The 19,424-nt window shown below is 39.1% G+C and overlaps 1 protein-coding gene across 5 annotated transcripts in view; it reads left to right on the forward strand.

Moving 5' to 3' along the window:
• Window positions 1-19,424, forward strand: part of STRBP (spermatid perinuclear RNA binding protein) — a 151,301-nt gene that overhangs the window by 23,889 nt on the left and 107,988 nt on the right. The gene's annotated exons all lie outside the window — the stretch shown is intronic.

Genomic DNA, 19,424 nt, shown 5'->3' on the forward strand with positions numbered 1-19,424 from the left:
TTATTTGGGATAAATGCCCAAGAGTACAGTTGCTGGGTTATGTGATAAATGCATTTTTAGTTTTCTCAGATACTGCTGTAGTTTTTCTGAGTGGCTGTATCATTTTACATTCCCACCAGCAGTGTATGTGTGATCCAGTTTCTCTACATCTTCGCCGGTGTTTGACATCATTACTATTTTTTGAGAAAAATTAGTAGACTTCATTAGAGCAGTTTTAGGTTTACAGAAAGTTGGGCAGATTATTCAGAGAGTTCCCATACACCTTCTTCCCTCACGACTTTCCCCTTTTATTAACATCTGTTACCATGGTAAATTTGTGAAAATTGTTGAACAATAATGCAGTATTCATCCATTATTATTAACTAGTCTATAGCTTATATTAGGCCTCTGTGACTTGTACAGGTCTGTGCATTTTGACAACAAATGTATAATAACATGTGTCTACCCTTACAGTATCATACAGAATAGTTTTACTGCCCTAAAATTCTGTTCTCTACCTGTTCAGCCCCCTGTACCCCCAGTTCATGGCAACCACTGATCCTTTTACTGTTAACATAGTTTTACCTTTTCCAGAATGTCATATGGTTGAAAGAATATAGTATCTGGCCTTTTCAGACTGGCTTCTTTTGCTAGGCAATATGCATTTAAGGTTTCTCCATGTCTTTACATGGCTTGGTAACTCTTGCTCTCCCCCCATCTCTCTTTATTGCTGAATAATATCCTACAGTGGATGAACCACATTCAACTGTGATTATATCAGAATTTGTTTATCCATTCACCTATTGAAAAACATCTTGGTTGTTCCCAGTTTTTGGAAATTATGAACAGAACTGCTATAACATTTGTGTGTGGACTTTTGTGTGGATGTAAGTTTTCAGATCATTTAGAAAAATATCTAGGAGCACAATTCCTATTGTATTGTTTTGTAAGACTACGTTTAGCCTTGTAAGAAACTTCTAAACTTTTCCAAAGTACCATTTTACATTTCCCTCAGCAGTGTATTATTTTTTATTTTAACCATTCAGGTACATATGTAGTAATGCTTCATTATGATTTGATTTGCATGTCTCTGAATAATGACTTTGAACATGTTTTCATATGCTTATTTGCCATCTGTCCTTTTCAGTGAAATGTTTGTTCATGTCTTTTGCCCATTTTCTGATTGGATTGCTTATTTTTTAATTTTTATTTGTTTTAACTGTTGAGTTTTGACGGTTCTTTATATATAATAGTTAGAAGTCCTTTATTGGGTATGCGGCTTGCAATTACTTTCTCCTAGGCTGTAGCTTGTCTTTATATCCTCTTAATTGTGTCTTTCATAGAACAAAAATTAATTTTGACCAAGTCCAGTTTATCAGGTTTTTCTTTTATGAATCTTGCTTTTGGTGTCAAGTCCAAGAACTCTTCAACTAGCCCTGTGCCCCAAAGATTTTTTCCTAAAAGTGTGTTTATTCCTGAAAGTTTTATAGTTTTAAGTCTGTGATTCATTTCAAATTAGGTTTTGTGTAAGGTGTGAAGTCTAGATGAAAGCTTTATTTATTTATTTTTTGTCTTATTGATGTCTAATTCCTCTAGCTGCATTTGTTGCAAGGGCTATCCTTCTTCCATTTAATTGCTTTGCATTTTTCTAAGAAATTAGTTGGACATCTTTGTGTGGATCTATTTTTGGGTTCTCTATTCTACTTCATTGATCTCTGTGTCTGTCCGTCTACCAATACCACACAATCTTGATTACTGTAGCTATATAGTAAGTCTTGAAATTTGGTAGAATTTCTCCCATTTTATTTTAAAAATTGTTTTAGCTATTCTTGGTCTTGTGTCTTTCCATATAAGTTTTAGAATAAGTTTGGTTATGTCTATAAAAACCTTGGTAAAAATTTTATTACATCTATAGATCAATTTGGGAAGAATGACATTTTTACTATGGAGTGTCTCTACCATTGGATTTTAATAGATTGGAATGAGATTAGAAAGAAGTAATTATGTAAAGAAAATACTCAAATTACTTAAAATTGTATGGAAAGAATTCTTTGTAATTAGCAAAATGTTAAACTTTTTAGCCCTCCCTCCCTTTTTGATGTTAAAAAACTATCATTAATAGAGCTGTGAAAGTAGAAGCAATTGTTGATCCATTTCATTTCCTTTCGATTCTGTGTATTTATTTATTTGAGACAGGGTCTCACTCTGTCACCCAGGCTGGAGTGCTGTGGTGTGATCTCTGCTTACTGCAACCTTTTCGTCCTGGGTTCAAGTGATTCTCCTGCCTCAGCCTCCCAAGTAGCTGTGACTACAGGTGCATGCCACCATGCCCAGCTAATTTTTTGTATTTTTAGTAGAGACAGGGTTTTGCCATGTTGGCCAGGCTGGTCTCAAACTCCTGGCCTCAAGTGATCTGCCCACCTTGGCCTCTCAAAGTGCTGGGATTACAGGCATGAGCCACCGCGCCTGGCTATTCATTTATTCATAAAATTTTCACTCAGCATCTTTATGAACTTCTGTTATGGGCCAGGCACTGTTTTAGGCACCAGAATACAGTGGTAAAGGTCCCTAATCATTGACCTTACATTCTAATGAAGACATAGTATATGAGTAATAACGATATACCTCAATTAAGTGCTATGGAGATAATCGAAACAGGTTGACCTTGAAATAGTGGGGTGGCTGATTGATTGATTAAATCAGGGAAGGCCTCTGAAGAAATCTTATTTGTTTGTGGTGGTGAGATCTGAATGTCAAGAAAGAGCTAGCCTTTTGAAGAAAAGGGAGAAGACTATTCCAGGCAGAGGGAACAGCTAGTGGAACAGCTAGGGACCAGTGGGTGTGTGGAAGGAACTAAAAAGGAGGACAGGGTGTCTGGAGTGTAATGAGCAAGAGGGAGAGTAGTACAAATGAGGTTGGTGAGGTAGGCAGGGGCCAGATCACCTGGGACTTTGTAAGCCAAGGTAAGGAGTATGATTTTTATTCTGAGGGTGATGAGAAGCCACTGGAATGTTTCGATTAAGGGAGTGAAAAGGTTGCTGTATGGAGAGGGACCAGAACAAAAGCAGGAGGATGAATCAGGAAGCTATTTCAGACCAGGTGAAAGGTGATTATTCTAGGAAAGGATTCAGGATATATTTTGAAGGTAGAGTCAACAGGTTGTGTTCTGTATTTCATGGCCACAGGAAAAGGGAATCAAAGATAATCCCTAGTTTTTTTTTTTTTTCCTTTTAAAAGTTGGGTGGATGATTATTGTTGTTCAGTGAGGTTGGTAAGACTTGGGAGAGGAACAAGGTATGTTTTAGAGAAAAAAAGAATTGATTTTTTTTTTTTTGTGCGGGGTGACAAGGTCTTGCTCTGTTACCCAGGCTGGAGTGCGGTGGCACAATCACGGCTCTCTGCAAGCTTGAGCTCCTGGGCTCAAGTGACCCTCCCACCTCAGCCTCTCGAGTAGCTGGGATCATAGGCATGCGCACCACCACACCCAGCTAATTGAAAAAAATTCTTTTTTTAGAGACAAGTTCTCCCTTTGTTGCCCAGGCTAGTCTTGAACTCCTAGGCTCCAGGGATTCTCCTGCCTTAGCCTCCCAAAGTGCTGATCCATTTCATTATAGGCGTGCACCACTGTGCCCAGCTGATAGTCCTTTTTTAATCACTTTATTTTATTTTATTTTTTTGAGACGGAGTTTTGTTCTTGTTGCCCAGGCTGGAGTGCAATGGCGTGATCTTGGCTCACCACAACCTCCGCCTCCTGGATTCAAGTGATTCTCCTCTGCTCCCGAGTAGCTGGGATTACAGGCATGTGCCACCATGCCCAGCTAATTTTGTATTTTTAGTAGAGATCAGGCTTCTCCATGTTGGTCAGGCTGGTCAGGAACTCCCAACCTCAGGTGATCCGCCCGCCTCAGCCTCCCAAAGTGCTGGGATTATAGTTGTGAGCCACCATACCCTGCCAATCACTTTATGTTTTAACTGATGTCTGCCATCAATTGGATATACAAATTTGGAGTCCAGGTGGAGGTCAGGATTATTGATATAGTGTGGTGATTTGTATATAGACATTATACAGAGTTACGAAACTGGGAGAGGCCGCTGAGAAGACAATGTGATACCAGAGGAGGGGGCCTGGGGCAGAGCCTTGGAGCATTGGCACATTACGAGGTCTGGAGGAGGGGAAGGCAGAGCCAAGAAAGCCTAGGATGCTTTAGCCATTGATGTTCTTATATGTTTGCGACTAAAGTTATAGAAAGATGAGGATATAGAAAAATGAATTCTGTCAATGCCTTCTCTGAAACCTGAATTTTGTGATATCCATTGATTCTATCAATCCTGTTGAAAGGTAAGAGGAGACAAATAATAGAAACTACTTTTTGTGAGAAAATTAGCTAGTGATATTTGCTTTTAGTGAAATGCTAGTAAAATACATCCTCTGTGTTTCTGTCTCCTTTTGCTTTGCCTCCTTGAATTAAAAGACTTGATAACATTAAAGAAAATGCAGGATCTCTAAATTTCAGTGTGGTGGGCAGATAATAACATTTTTATACATAATAATGTAATTAATGGTTTCATCAAGAAAGCATCATATACAGTATATTAAGTGGTTGAGTAACTACTCTGGGTCTAGCATAATGCTAAATTGAAGGAGACAAAAGGAATGTTAAATATAGACCTTGCTTTCATTGAATTTTGATGAAAGGAGATGTAAAAAAGTATAAGCTATGGTAGTTGAAAAGGATTTCTTGGAGGAGTTGGAACTTGAAGAATAAGTAGGACTTAGGTGGGTAGAGGAGAAGAGCAAATCCCATAATAGAGTAAGGTATGGTGGAAAGAAAATGAGCTTATTTTTTTGATCAGAAGACCTGGTTTGAGTAAGGACTCACCTAATAGTTTGTGATGTTGGATGAATCACTTGACTTCTTTGGGCCTGTATTCCCTTAGGGGCATACCTGTACTTGCCTCATAAGTCTGCTGTGAAGGTAAGACTGTTTATAGGTTCAACAGTAATAGTAATGTAGTAGTTCTAGTGTCAGGTGGCTAGTTTGCAGATACTCATTTTAGGAACATTTCATAAATTCAGATGCTACATTGAGTCATTTGTATTTATCAAATATTTTATAACCTTTAAAACTTATGTGTATAGTTCCTTGCTCAGTGCCAGACATTTAGTAAATTGTAGGTGATATTGTTGCTCTGCTGTTGTTATAAGAATAGCATAGGAAAAAGAGATTACAGTCTTTGCCCTTCAGGAGTTCTTACTTTCAGTAATAAGTCATATTCATAAGAAGTTGGGGGAAAATGCAAGACATTCTGTGCCCTGGTCCTAAATTTGTGGTGTCAGGTACAAATGAGGTCAGAGTAGGCTTGTCATTGGGACAGGCCTTTTTTTGGCAGTGAGTCTAAGGAAAAAAGGCCCAGGAAAAAAGATAAGATTTGGATAGACAAGAGGAAAACCCAGTAGGCATTCCATTGTAATTTTCTTTTTCTTTTTTTTTTTTTTTCCCTGAGACGGAGTCTCGGAGTCTTGCTCTGTCGCCCAGGCTGGAGTGCATTGGCGTGATCTTGGCTCACTGCAAGCTCACCTCTCAGGTTCATGCCATTCTCCCGCCTCAGCCTTCTGAGTAGCTGGGACTACAGGCGCCCACCACCACGCCTGCCTAATTTTTTGTATTTTTAGTAGTATTTTGTATATTTTAGTAGTGTTAGCCAGGATGGTCTCCATCCCCTGACCTCGTGGTCCACCTGCCTTGGCCTCCCAAAGTGCTGGGATTACAGACGTGAGCCACTGTGCCCAGCCTAGGCATTCCATATTAAAAAGATGTTTATTTATTTTTGTTTATTTTTTTGAGACGGAGTCTCACTCTGTTGCCCAGGCTGGAGTGCAGTGACGCAGTCTCGGCTCACTGCAAGCTCCGCCTCCCGGGTTTACGCCATTCTCCTGCCTCAGCCTCCTGAGTAGCTGGGACTACAGGCGCCCGCCACCATGCCTGGCTAGTTTTTTGTATTTTTTTTAGTAGAGATGGGGTTTCACCGTGTTAGCCAGGATGGTCTCCATCTCCTGACCTTGTGATCCGCCCGTCTCGGCCTCCCAAAGTGCTGGGATTACAGGCTTGAGCCACCGCGCCCGGCCAGAAGATGTTTATTTTATGTATTTTTATTTTTAGGGTCAGCAAAGCATAAATGTTACTGCCACTGTTAAGGAAATCTTTAGTAATACTTAAAGATTCTCATCCTGAAACTTTTGTAATATTATAATCGAATTTACCTTCCTGCCTCTACAGTTTACTGAACTTTTGCCTGTTCCCAGATGGCATTCTAATGTAGAATTTATTTTGGGGGGGGGTGTCTCTTTTGTAAAAATATGGAACTGTTTTTATTATATACTTAAGTGTAATTCTGTTATAGCTTTTCTCTTTTGTGTGTAAAAATAATAAAGCTCTGTTTCATGCTGTGAGATTTATTGTTAGAAAGGCAGGGCAAATTTCTGAAATTTCCTTGGGTAGTCTCCCTTCTCATCTTTAGCTTATTTGAATCTTAACTATTTATCAATTCATTTGCATATATGGGATGTTAGGATGACTCTTTGTTTTGAAAAACAGTGCTATCAGAGTTCCTGTACAGTCTGTGCTGAATTAGGGTGCCCTAGTACGATGTACTGTTCTCTCTTAGTCACTATAATGGTTTTGTAAGTAGCTAAACCCTAGGTCATGCTGCTTTTATGCAGCTGTCTTCCTTGGTTACTGAAAGTTGGATGGCTCTTAGTTTGCCTTTAAGGGAATCTAGGTTTAATTGTATTATCTCCTAGGACACTTTGCACCACCAAGTAGGTTGTAGAGAATCTTTGTTAGCATTCTAGTAGCCTTATTGATACATGATCACCTCACTGAAATTGTGCAGTATCATGTATTCTTTTATTGTATTTTTTAGAAATGGGAGTCTTGCTATGTTGCCTAGTCTGGTCTTGAACTCCTGGCGTCAAGTGATCCTCTGGTCTTGGCCTCCCAAAGTGCTGGGATTACAGGCATGAGCTACCTCATTTGGCCAGATTTCCAATAAGAAAAACTAACATTTACTGTTACTGCTGTGTGCTATGCACTTTGCTAAGCGGCTTTAAAATGTGGAGTTTTATTTTCATTTAAACATCACAACAATTAAGTGAGGTGAGTCCTGCTTTTATTCTCGTTTTACAGAGACAAAGGTTAAGTTCGGATCCCAAGGTTACACAGGTAGCAAGTGGTGGAGCAGGGATTTGAACCCAGGCAATCTGACTTCAGGGCCTATTCTCTTATCTACCATGCTTCACACTCCCCTCAGGTAACACCTTTTTGGGAAACTCTGTCCTGTTGAGAACTTTACTTTTTTGTGTTACCTTGTGTGTGTGAAGGCATTAAAAGCTTGTTCCTGTTTGGGATTTTATAGTTGCACCCTTCTCCCTCTGTAAGGGGTTTGCCATTGTATTAGTTAAGTAACCCAGTTGCTGAATTAGAGCCCTGAAATACAATGGCTGAAACCCCAGAATTCCGTGCACAGTAGTTGAGGGCAGGTGTTCCACGTCAGCATGTGGCTGTCCTTTATAAATGCAGGCATTTGGGGACATAGGTGAATGGGGACTGTATCATCTTGAATGCACAGCTTTCAAGGTTGTTCTTGTTAGAAGCACAGGGTAAGAAATTTTATCTTAAGGAAGTGAGGTGAAAGTTGTACAAATATAATTTCTCCTCCCATTGCTGAAGGCTTAGTCTCATTGTCTCATCTAGCTGCAGGGGATTGGGAATTGGAGTGTTCTTTCTCTTTGCTGACACTAGGAGGTAAGGTGTCATTCTGTACTATTTTGAGTATTTCATCTGTGTTGAAATGTTCTTGGGAGTGCATTTTCTGTTACAGAATGTAAAGGTGAGAGTTTTGTCCTAGCTACAGCTCTGTTATTTGGAAGAAACAGGGTGGATTTTGGTAGTTAGCAATTCTCTGCCACAGCTGTAACACTGTAGATTTCAGTAGGAATGTTAGAATAGCTCACTGCTATGGTTTGCAAGTATTATTACACACATTCAACTCTTGCTTTTTTTTTTTTTTTTTTTTTTTTTTTTTTGAGATGGAGTCTAGCTGTGTTGCCCAGGCTGGAGTGCAGAGGCTCAATCTCGGTTCCCTGCTACAACCTCTGCCTCCTGGGTTCGAGTGATTCTCCTGCCTCAGCCTCCTGAGTAGCTGGAATTTCAAGCATGCACCACCAAGCCTGGCTAATTTTTGTATTTTTAGTAGAGATGAGGTTTCACCATGTTGGCCAGGCTGGTCTCGAATTCCTGACCTTAAGTGATCCACCTGCCTCAGCCTCCCAAAGTGCTGGTATTACAGGTGTGAGCCCCTGCATCCAGCTGGCTAAGTTGGGTTTTGAAAGATGAATTCAAGTACAACAGTGGCAAGGAAGGATATTCCTTATAGAAGAACAGTAGGAGAAAGATAGGAAATGGCATAGTGTGTTTAGGTAACTGTAAGGAGATTGGTACATTTGCAGCATAAGTTTTGAAGTGGGGTAGGTTCATTAGAGACCAGAGAGAGAGGGAGATCCAGGCCAGTTTATGGAGAACCCTATCTTGTTAAGATATGGGGAGTCAGGGAAGGTGGGTGACAGATTTGTTTCCTTAAGAGATCATTTCATGGAATGAACTGGAGGCAAGTGGGGCAGAGACAGAAAATCTTTTGAGGGCTTAGACTAAGAAAATGGCAGTAAAAAAGAGGAGGGGAGATACTTAGGTAGTAAAATCTTTAGTACTTGTGATTTATTTGATGTCAGGAGAAGGGGAGGAATCTTAAGATGATGTCCCTGGTCTCTTGACCTGAGTAACTGGATTAATTAGTATACTAGCTAAGATAAGAAATATGGGAGACTGTGGTGTTGGCAGTGTTATATTTCTTGATTTGGCTGATGACTACAAGGGTACTGTTTAAGGATATTAAATTGTGCTTATATGGTTTATGCATTTTTCCATTTGTAAATTGTATTTCACAATCTAAAAGACCAGAAAGGAACAAGAGAAGATAAGTTTGGGAAAGAAGATGCTGACTTTAGGATTGGACTTTTGCATTTGCAGTGTCCATGCAACCCTCCAGATGGAGATGTGTAGAAGGCAGTTGGAAGTGGAAGTGCAATAGAGGAGTATGGGCTGCTGATACAGGTGAAAGGATTAAGTTAGGTCTATAGTTCTCAAGCCTTGTTGTACATTAAAATCACTGTAGAGTTAAAAAAAAAATATTGATAACCTAGATTCCACCCCAGATGAATTAAATTGACCTCTAGGGGTGTGAGGGTACCATGTCTAGCTTAAAAAGCTCCCTGTGCATTTTCTTCTAATACACAGAGTTAAAGAACTACTGGGTTACAGAAAGATCACTTACTCCCTACATTCTGTGACTGACAGAGTTCTGCAGAGAGGATTTTGTAATTGCTTTAGAACTCAATATAGGTTTAACCTTTTTGTTTTGGGTACAATTATCGTACCCTGTGTTTTCCCCCTACTAATACCAGAAATTTTAAAAAGTATGTATGCTTTTCATTAAAATAATGATGCACATGCGTTCTTGAAAAAAGTATGTGGAAGACACAAGCTGTTTAGTTAAAGCAATTTTAAAACAGAAACTTTCCTGTTATTAACTGAAATGGCCATGTCTTACCTAGTTTTAATTATTAATAGTGGATAGCTTTTGCAGCCAAATATAGATTGCCTCATCAACTACAGTGTCTTTGAAAAATAAATATAGAAGACAGTGATGGGTAAATGAATTGGGTGATGTAGTCTGGAAGGCAGATATCTGTAAATGGTGAGCAACTGTCTGTGATGTATCTGATACGGAAAGGACGGTTGCTTACTTGTCTGTCTTTTCATTCCCTCACTGCATGGCTTTATAACCCATCAGGGTCCTGTATCTGTATCCATCAATAAGTATTTATTAGCACTTACTATCTTCCCAGAAGTGTATTAGGAAATGTATGTAAGTTACCAAATAAGTAACTAGATAAAATAGACAAAAATACATGGGACTTGCGTTTGAGTTGGGGAAGGCTATGTAAATTACAGTTGAATGTCAAGTTATGTGATAGTTATAATAAGAACTGCTGTTCAGAGACTGGAATTATTTCTTGTGCTTGAGAGTAAAGAATGATTCCTGCAACACATTGGCCTCCTATTTTCTTGAGCGCTATTCATCTAGTGATCTTGTTTTCTGTGGACATCTGTCAGACCATGGACCCCAGATCCATTGATCCTACCGCTTTTTCATCGTCCTTTATATCCTTAATGTTCACATTCCCTTCCTCACTCAGCTTAAATTCCGTAGTCATTGTGCTGACTCCTGTATAGTCCTCAATTGCGATGCTTTAATCATACTTACTTGGCAAAACTTACAACCCTGGTTAAATCTGACTCTCTTCCTAATCTGCACCTGTACCTGTGCATCTGAACATAGCTGGAAAACACATGCCTTCACACACCCTATGCTGAATGATCTTATTTATTTTTTAAAATTCATAACCTTGAACCTCAAATGGGTCCTTAATGCTCCTAGGCAATCATATGTACCTGGCCTGTTCACTCTGTCACTCTGTTAGACAGTTGTTTGGTTACCCCAACCCCTTCCTTTTAAAATCCATAATACCCTCTCTCCCATTCAACTGATGACCTTGCTTCTTCACTAAGAAAACTGGAGCATGTACTTGTGCATTCTGCCCTCATTCCTCTCACCATAGATAAACTATATGTGCTTCTCTGAAAGACAAGCTCTTTACTTGTGTACTAGATATTATCCTCTATCAACTTCTCAAGGATATTGACCCGAGAATCCCTCTCCAGATTTTCCTGCATCATCAATATTTTGTTTTCTGTGGGATCATTCATCAACATTTAAACATGTTATTTATCCTACATTAAAAATATTTGATCCCACTTTCTTTGCCAGCTACTGTCTCATTTCTTTGCCCTTCTTTGCAGTGAAACATCTAGAAGGAGTAGTCTCTATTCAACTGTTTTTAATTTCTTTCGTCCCATGATCCCTCTTCTATTTCTTTATTGAGATATGTCACATGCCCTAAAATTCGCTGTTTTAAATGTGTGATTCAGTGGTTTTTAGTATGTTTACAGAGTTGTGCATCCATCACCACTGTCTAATTCCAGAACATTTTCATCACTGAAGAAGAAACTCTGTACCCTTTAGCGGCCACTCCCTGTTTCACCCTTCCTCCAGTTCCTGGCAGCTACTAATCTACTTTCTGTCTGTGTGGATTTGCCTATTCTGGATGTTTCATGTAAATGAAATCATACAATATTTGGTCTTTTGTGACTAGCTTCTTTCCCTTAGCATAATGTTTTCAAGGTTCATGCATATTATAATATGTATGAGTGTTTCATTCCTTCTTATGGCTAATATTCCATTTATGAGTATGCCACATTTTGTCCATTCATAAGTCAATGGACATTTAGGTGGTTCTACATTTTGGCTGTTACAAAAAATGCTGCCGTGAACATTTGTGTTCAGATTTTTGTGTGGGTGTATCTTTTCAATTATTTTGGGTACATACTTAGTAAGGTAGACTTTCTGCGTCATGTTATAGCCCTGTATTTAACATTTTGAGGAACTGCCAAATTGTTTTTCAAAAATGACTGTACCATTTTACATTTCCACCAGAGTTCAAGTTTCTTCATTTTGTTCTCTCTTAAGCCAACTTTAATCAGGTTTTTCCTCTATTTCCCAAATTTCTCAGTTGAACGTGCCCTTGACAAGGTCCTTAGTAACATCAAAGTACCTAAATTCAACAGTCAGTTCACAGTCCTCATTTTGTTTGACCTATGCATGGCATTCGACACATTATTCATTCCTTCGCAATTCACTTTTTTCACTTTTGGCTTCCAGGATACTGCATGTTGTGTGCCCCCCCCACCCCTGCCCCGCCAACACACACACACACACACACACACACACACACACACACACACACACACACATTTTATTGGTCAATCCTTGTCAGTTTCCTTTGTTATATACTCCTTTCTCTCCTACCTTTAAAAATTGGAATGTCCATTGGGGATCTTTATCTAGACTTACACATCTCTAAGTACTATCCTTGAACTGGCTCTCAAGTTGATATCTCTAACCTGGATCTCTTCTTTTTGTCCTTCTGAGCCATGTATCCTGCTGCCTACCCACCAGGATGTTAGACATTTTAAATGGAACATGTCTAAAACCCAAATCCTTTTCTTTCTTTAAAAATATGCGCCACCCATAGTTCCCCCATCTCTGATCAAGGCAATGCCATCCTCCAGTTGTTCAGGCCAAAACCGATGGAGTTGGCCGGGCGCGGTGGCTCAAGCCTGTAATCCCAGCACTTTGGGAGGCTGAGGCGGGTGGATCACGAGGTCAGGAGATCGAGACCATCCTGGCTAACATGGTGAAACCCCGTCTCTACTAAAAATACAAAAAACTAGCCGGGCGTGGTGGCGGGCGCCTGTAGTCCCAGCTACTCGGAGGCTGAGGCAGGAGAATGGCGTGAACCTGGGAGGCGGAGCTTGCAGTGAGCCGAGATCACGCCACTGCACTCCAGCCTGGGTGACACAGCGCGAGACTCCGTCTCAAAAAAAAAAAAAAAAAAAAAAAAGAACCGATGGAGTTAACCTGCACTCCTTTTCTCCCATCCCACATCCAGTCTGCTGGGAAGTTTCGTTGACCTCACCTTAAAGTATCTGCAGTGTCATAACACTTCTTACCACCTCTGCTGTTGCCATTATCCTCGTCTGATTATCGTGTCTCACCTGGATCGTTGTGATGGTTTCCTAATCCTCTGCTGTATCTTTACCTCCAACAGTCTAGCTCAACATAGTAGCCAGAATAATACTTCAAAAATATGTCAGATCAGGCCAGGTGCGGTGGCTCATGCCTGTAATCCCAGCACTTTGGGAGGCTGAGGTGGGTGAATGACCTGAGGTTGGGAGTTTGAGACCAGCCTGGCCAACATGGTGAAACCCTGTCTCTACTAAAAATGTAAAAATTAGCCAGGTGTGGGGTGCATACCTGTAATCCCAGCTACTTGGGAGACTGAGGCTCAAGAACAGCTTGAATCTGGGAGGCGGAGGTTGCAGTGAGCTGAGATTGCGCTACTGTACTCCAGCCCGGGTGACAGAGTGAAACTCTGTGTCCAAAAAAAGGAAATATGTCAGATCATATGCATTTTCTGCTCAAAACCCTGCACTGTCTCCCTGTTTCACTCAGTAACAGCCAAACTAGGCCCTACTTCATCTGACCCTGTTACCTCTCTGACTACATCTGCTGTTGTTATCGCTTGGCTCACTGCATTCACCTCCTTGCTGTTCCTCCAACAGGTGTGTGTTAGACTCAGGGCCTTTGCACTTGATGTTCTTTCTGCTGGAAATGTTCTTTACCATTTTCAGATCTCCTCAAAGCTTACCATATTCAGTAAGCTTACCCTAGTTACCTTGAATTATGTAACTTGCTGCTCCCACATTCTGGATTCCTCTTACTCTGCTCTTTTAAATTTTTGCATAATACTTAAAATTGATTGAGTACATTGTTGACTTATGTTTATGATGGCCATGGTTTGAATGCGTCTCCCAAAAACCACGTGTTGGAAACTTAATCCCCAGTGCAGCAACTTGGGGAGGTGAGACCTAATGGGAGGTGTTTAGGTCATGAGGAATTTACCCTCATGAATGGATTAATGCTGATTATAAAAGAACTTGAGGCTGTGAATTAGATCTCTTACTCTATCTCACCCATGTGATGCCTTCCGCCATGTTATGCAGCAAGAAAGCTCTCACCAGATGTGGCCCCTCAGTCTTGGATTTCCAAGACTCTAGAACCATAAGCCAAATATATTTTCATTTATTATAAATTACCCAATCTGTGATATTCTGTTATAATAGCATAAAACAGACTAAGACAGTGATACATTATTCTTCCCCCCCATCCCCCCCCGCCCCCCGCCAACCTGAAGCTCCATGAGGACAGGGATATCTGTTTTGTTTACAGATGTAACCTAAGTGTCACAGTGCATGGCACGTGGTAACCTTTCAAGATAATATTTGTGGAATAAGTAAATGGATGGCTATATGGCAGAGGTGGGGATCTGAGGCAGGCCTTGAAAAATTTTGATAAACTTTTGGGGAGAAAAGGACAACTTAGTTTCTTTTATCTTTCCCAATCTTCTCTTTTCTGTGCCTTTAGCAAGATCTCTTTAACCTTCAAGGCATGGCATCTGAATTAGAACCTGAGTTTGAATCTGCTTCTTAGTATATATGTGACCTTGAGGAAGATTTCTGGCCATTCTTGAGTCCCTTTTAATAATAAAAAGTCATTTTTATTGACATATACTTTGAATATAGTAAAATACATTCTTTTTGAGTATGCAGTTCTGTGAATTTTGACACTTAGTCATGTAACCACCATCAAGATGTATTTCTATCACTACAAAATGTTCCTTTCGGTGCCATGTAGTCAGTTCCCTCCACCTCCTGCTCCTGGAAACCATTGATCTGATTTCTTAAGTGTGACTCATTTTTAGTCAAACCGCTTTCATTTAGCCTCTGTGCTTGTGAGATGCGTCTGTGTAATTGTGTGTATCAGGAGTTCATTTCTTTTTATTGCCCAGAAGTATTCCAGTGTATGGATTTACCACAGTTTATTCATTTACCAGTTGATGGATTTTGGGATTATTTCTAGTTTTCGGCCATTATGAGTAAAGTTGCTGTAAACATTTTCATTTCTCTTGGGCAAATACCTTGGGTGTGGGAATGCTGGATTGTATGATAAGTGAATTTAACTTTATAAAAAACCACCAAACTGTTTTTCAAAGTTATTAGTTTTTTTTCACATTTATCACATGGGGTAATAGTCAAGACTTTTAGTTGCGAGCAGTAGAAATTGAGTCTGGGAAAGGAACTTATGAATAGGGTGTTAGGTGGCTCACAGAATCTCTTGGAGGGCTGGAGAAATAGGCTGAGAAGTTAGTATCCAGGAACAAGATTCTAGGCACAGACACTGGAGGTTGAATCACCAATACCATCAGGGGGTGCTAGACACTGTAAGTAGAATTACTGTCTCTGGAAACTGGACGAAGCTGCTGTGCTTGCTGCTTTCACTTGCCAGAATAGGTTTTCTGAGGACCGAGCTTCTTTGAATCACCATCTGGAGGTAGGCTCTGCCTCATAAAGTGGGGGATTCCCCAGACATAGGAAAGAGGATTCAGATGTGGGGCTGAAAAAAGAAATAACACGTGTATACCACAACCTCCAGAGGTGGCTGTTATTAGATAGAATAATTTTCATGGTGTCTAGGAACTTACTAGAATGTAAATGCTAGTTTACGTTTCTGTTTTCCTTTTTCCCATCTGTCTTTTGTAAGTAAAATTTTTGTTAAAGTGTAAAACAAACTACATAAATCATAAGTGTGTATAGCTTGATGAATTTTCATGAAGTGAATTCATCCTTATAACCAGTACCCAAAAGAGATAGAACATTGCCAGCACCCATAAACTTCTCCCGTATCCTGATCTTCATCACTGCACACTCCCCACTCTACCACGTAATCACTGGTTTTGACTAGTTTTGCCTGTTTTCAAACTTTATATAATCAAAATTGTGTGTGTGTGGTTTCTTTCTTTCAGCATTTCTTTCAATATTTGTGGACTTCATTTTTTATTGGTTTCATATTGTTCCATTGTGTGAGTATAGTACTATCCATTGTGTTATTGATGGACACATGGACTATTTCCAGTTTTTGACTAATATAAGTAAGTACTGCTATGAACATATTTGCACATTCTCTGGTTTACATATATATGTTTCTGTAAGTATGTAACATGGAGTGAAACTAATAAGTCATGGGTTCTGTGTATGTTCAGCTTTAGGAGAGACTCCTGAAAAATTTTCTTAAGTATCTTTTTCCACTTTCCACTACTACCAGCAGTACGTGTAAGTTCTAGTTGGTCACATCTTTTTGACATCTTACTGTGTTTTCAGTAGGACTTTGTACCCCAGTATAGTACTTGTTTGAGTCTACCTAATCAGTTACAAGTATCTCTTTCCTATAATGTTATTAACTCTTTGAGGTGGGATTTCTTGTTTTATCTTTTTCCTCTTAGTACCGAGTACAGGCCTAGAACACATAGTAAATGCTCAGTGAAAGTTGCGTGAAAAGACGAATAAAGAGTATGTCTGTGGGTGGAAATTATCTTGGCATTTTTTAGAACAGAGAACTAACTGCTCTGACTGGAATTAGAAGTGATGGGAACATTGGGTGATAGGATTGAATTAAGTCAGGTGGAATCTGATTCAGTAAGTAATAGGTAGCCCTGTTTAGTTCCTGAACTGCGAGAGAGTTAATGAAAGTATCACTTTACAGATTACTTTCTACCTAATAAAGGGAAAATAATTTTACAATATGGAGATCTGTCATTCACCACCTTAATGGAGTGATTAAAACTTAAGATCAAGGAGCTGGCATTAAGTACCCCCTGACTTGATGTAGTAAGAACTATGCAACATCACATCTTTGTTTAAATCATTGCCAGAAATGAAGAAACAATCAGAGAAATCAGAATGTGGAGCATTCTATAAAACACTTGGCCTGGATTCTTAAAAAAGACACTGAAGTATTTAGGGGTGAAGTCAAGATGTCTGTAACTTACTTTCAAATGGTTTCAGGAAACACAGAGATACAGCAAATGTAGCAAATGTAGCAAAACGTTAACTATTGATGAACCTAAATGAAGAGTACACAAGTGTTAATTGTAATGGTCTTTTTATTTTTTTGAGGGTTTTTATGTTTTCAAAATGTAGATTTTTAAAAGTTAATTGATAATAAAATATGACTCTGAAGGGTCTTAAGAGATCTTCTAATCCAACCCCTCATTTTACAAATGGGGAAAGTGTGACCCAGGGAGACTTGTCTGAGGACACATCAGCTGGTTACTGAGAGCGTGAAGAGTATGCCTATTCTCTTTTGCTGCCACCCGTGGAGGATGTGAGTGGCAGGATGTGGGAGGGATGGCAAAGGGACAGAGAGAGTCTTTGGGAGGAAGGGCTCTCCGGAGTCATGGTAGGAAAGGGGCACCCCTTAGTAGGAGCATGTTGTGGGTCACAGCCACAGCCAAGATGAAGGAGATTATGACCTGAAACACAGGCAGGCCCAAGAGACCCAATGCTTCACCCAGCTTAGCTCCTTCTTTTCTCTTTTTTAAAAATTCTTTGTTGTTTTATTTCTCTCTTTGTTGTTTTATTTCTCTTTGTTGTTTTATTTCTCTCTTTGTTGTTTTATTTCTCTAGTTACTCTTTCCACTACCTTAAAAAAAAAAAACTTACCTCTATTTTGTTGTCAGTTGGTCATTTTGCTTTTTCCACCAAGAATTAACATGATGTCATGGAAATAATATAAATTTTGGAGCTAGACAGAACTGATTTCAAATTCCAATCTTACCTCTATTCCAAACTTCCAAACAAATTCCAAACTTCCAAACAAATTCCAATTCCAATTCCAAACTTCCAAACAAATTCCAAACTTACCTCTATTTTGTTGTCAGTTGGTCATTTTGCTTTTTCCACCAAGAATTAACATGATGTCATGGAAATAATATAAATTTTGGAGCTAGACAGAACTGATTTCAAATTCCAATCCTGTGTACTAGCTCTACAACTTGGAAGTCATTCAACCCTGCTAAGTCTTGGTTTCTTCATTTTTGAAAAGTTACTTCTTCCTGCTTTGAAAGAAAGTGGCATTGTACTGGGGTATTTTAAAAAATAAATCATGTTTTCTCCTCAGTTATTTGGAAGTTAGTTATACAGTCCTTATAGTGGTTTTCTTAGAAAATACAATGATACATCGTTGTCTTGTTGGAGTCTATTGTTAATTGGTAACTGGTAGTACTGACAATGTCTGCATCTTAGAATACTTTAACTTCCTTTACCCTTTTTCAACTCACATGCCATTTCAGTTGTGTACATTTTTGTATACATTTAAGCCCACAAATTTAGTCATTCACTGTATAATGATGTTTCAATAACAGACTGTACAATGTACAATGGTTCCATGAGATTATAATATCATATTTTTACTGTACTTTTTCTGTGTGTGGGTACATTTAGATTGTGTTACAGTTGCCTACAACAGTATTCAGTATAATAACTTGCTGTACAGGTTTGTAGCCTAGAAGCAATAGGCTATAATAACCTAGGTATATAGAAGGCTATACCATCTGGGTTTGCATAAGTACACTTTATGATATCACACAATGATGAAATTGCCTAGTGACACATTTATCAGGTTGTATCACTTTTGTTAAGAGATGCATCACTGTATTAAGTAACATTTATCGTTTAAAAAATACTGTTATAACTGTTCATATTCACTTAGATTTACCCATATGCTTACCACTTTATTTGCTCTTTTTCCATCTGAATCTGTAATTTTTTATCTGTAATAATTTTCTTTCTGCCTGAAGAATACCCTTTAGAATTTCTTTTAATACAGGTTTGTCTGTGGCATACTCTGTTTTTGTTTATCTGAAAGTTCCTTTGCAAACATTCCTGAAGGCTATATATTTACTAGATATAGAATTGTGTATTGGCAGTTATTTTCTTTAAGCACAGGGAAGCTCCCATTCCTCTGTTTTCTGGATCCGTTGTTAATATTGAGAGCTGGCAGTGTGTCCCTCCTTTGAAGGTAATTGTCTTTTTTCTCTCATTTAAATTTTGTAGCAACTCTGTGAAATACAGGTTTTATTTTTGTTAGTACAGATGAGAAAAAAACTCTGGATAACTTGTCCCTTTCACACAGCTAGAAAATAGTGGATTTAAATCCAAGTCTGTGAGACATCAAAGCCTATACTTTCCCCCACTTTGCCTTACTGTGTCTCACTAAATAAAAGTACACGTTCATTGATTTAACAATATTTATTAAGCTTCTCTTATATGTATAACTTTGCTGTGAACTGAGGTGGATAGTGGATTTTTGGACATAATTCTGGCCTTCAATTTATGGTTTGGAGAAAAGCATGTTGAAAACATTCAATTTGTAATATGGGCAGTATGTGATTAATAGCTAAAATGGTGATAGCCTGTGGTAATTACTAAAAGAGTTTAATGCAAAGAGAATTTTACAATTGACTGGATATGCCAGAGAATATCCTGTGAAGGAAGTGGGACTTGGTCCGAACCCCAGGCAGAGTTTGTGGGGGGTTGAAATCGTAGAGGCTCCCTGGGTCAGGGGGAAGTTACGTGAATAAAGGCTTGGGGACTGAATGCTGGATTTGGGGGAATGGCAGCGAGGTTGATTTGGCTCTAGCTGAAGTTTATAAATGTTGAAGATAAGGTTGTATGTGAGGTGGTGTCTCGTTATGGAAGTCGTAAACTCCTGTTCTCTGTCTTTTAGGGCATAGAGAGCCCTTGTAGAAT

This window comes from Macaca thibetana, chromosome 15 (assembly GCF_024542745.1).
Source record: "Macaca thibetana thibetana isolate TM-01 chromosome 15, ASM2454274v1, whole genome shotgun sequence".
Taxonomy (NCBI): Eukaryota; Metazoa; Chordata; class Mammalia; order Primates; family Cercopithecidae; genus Macaca; species Macaca thibetana.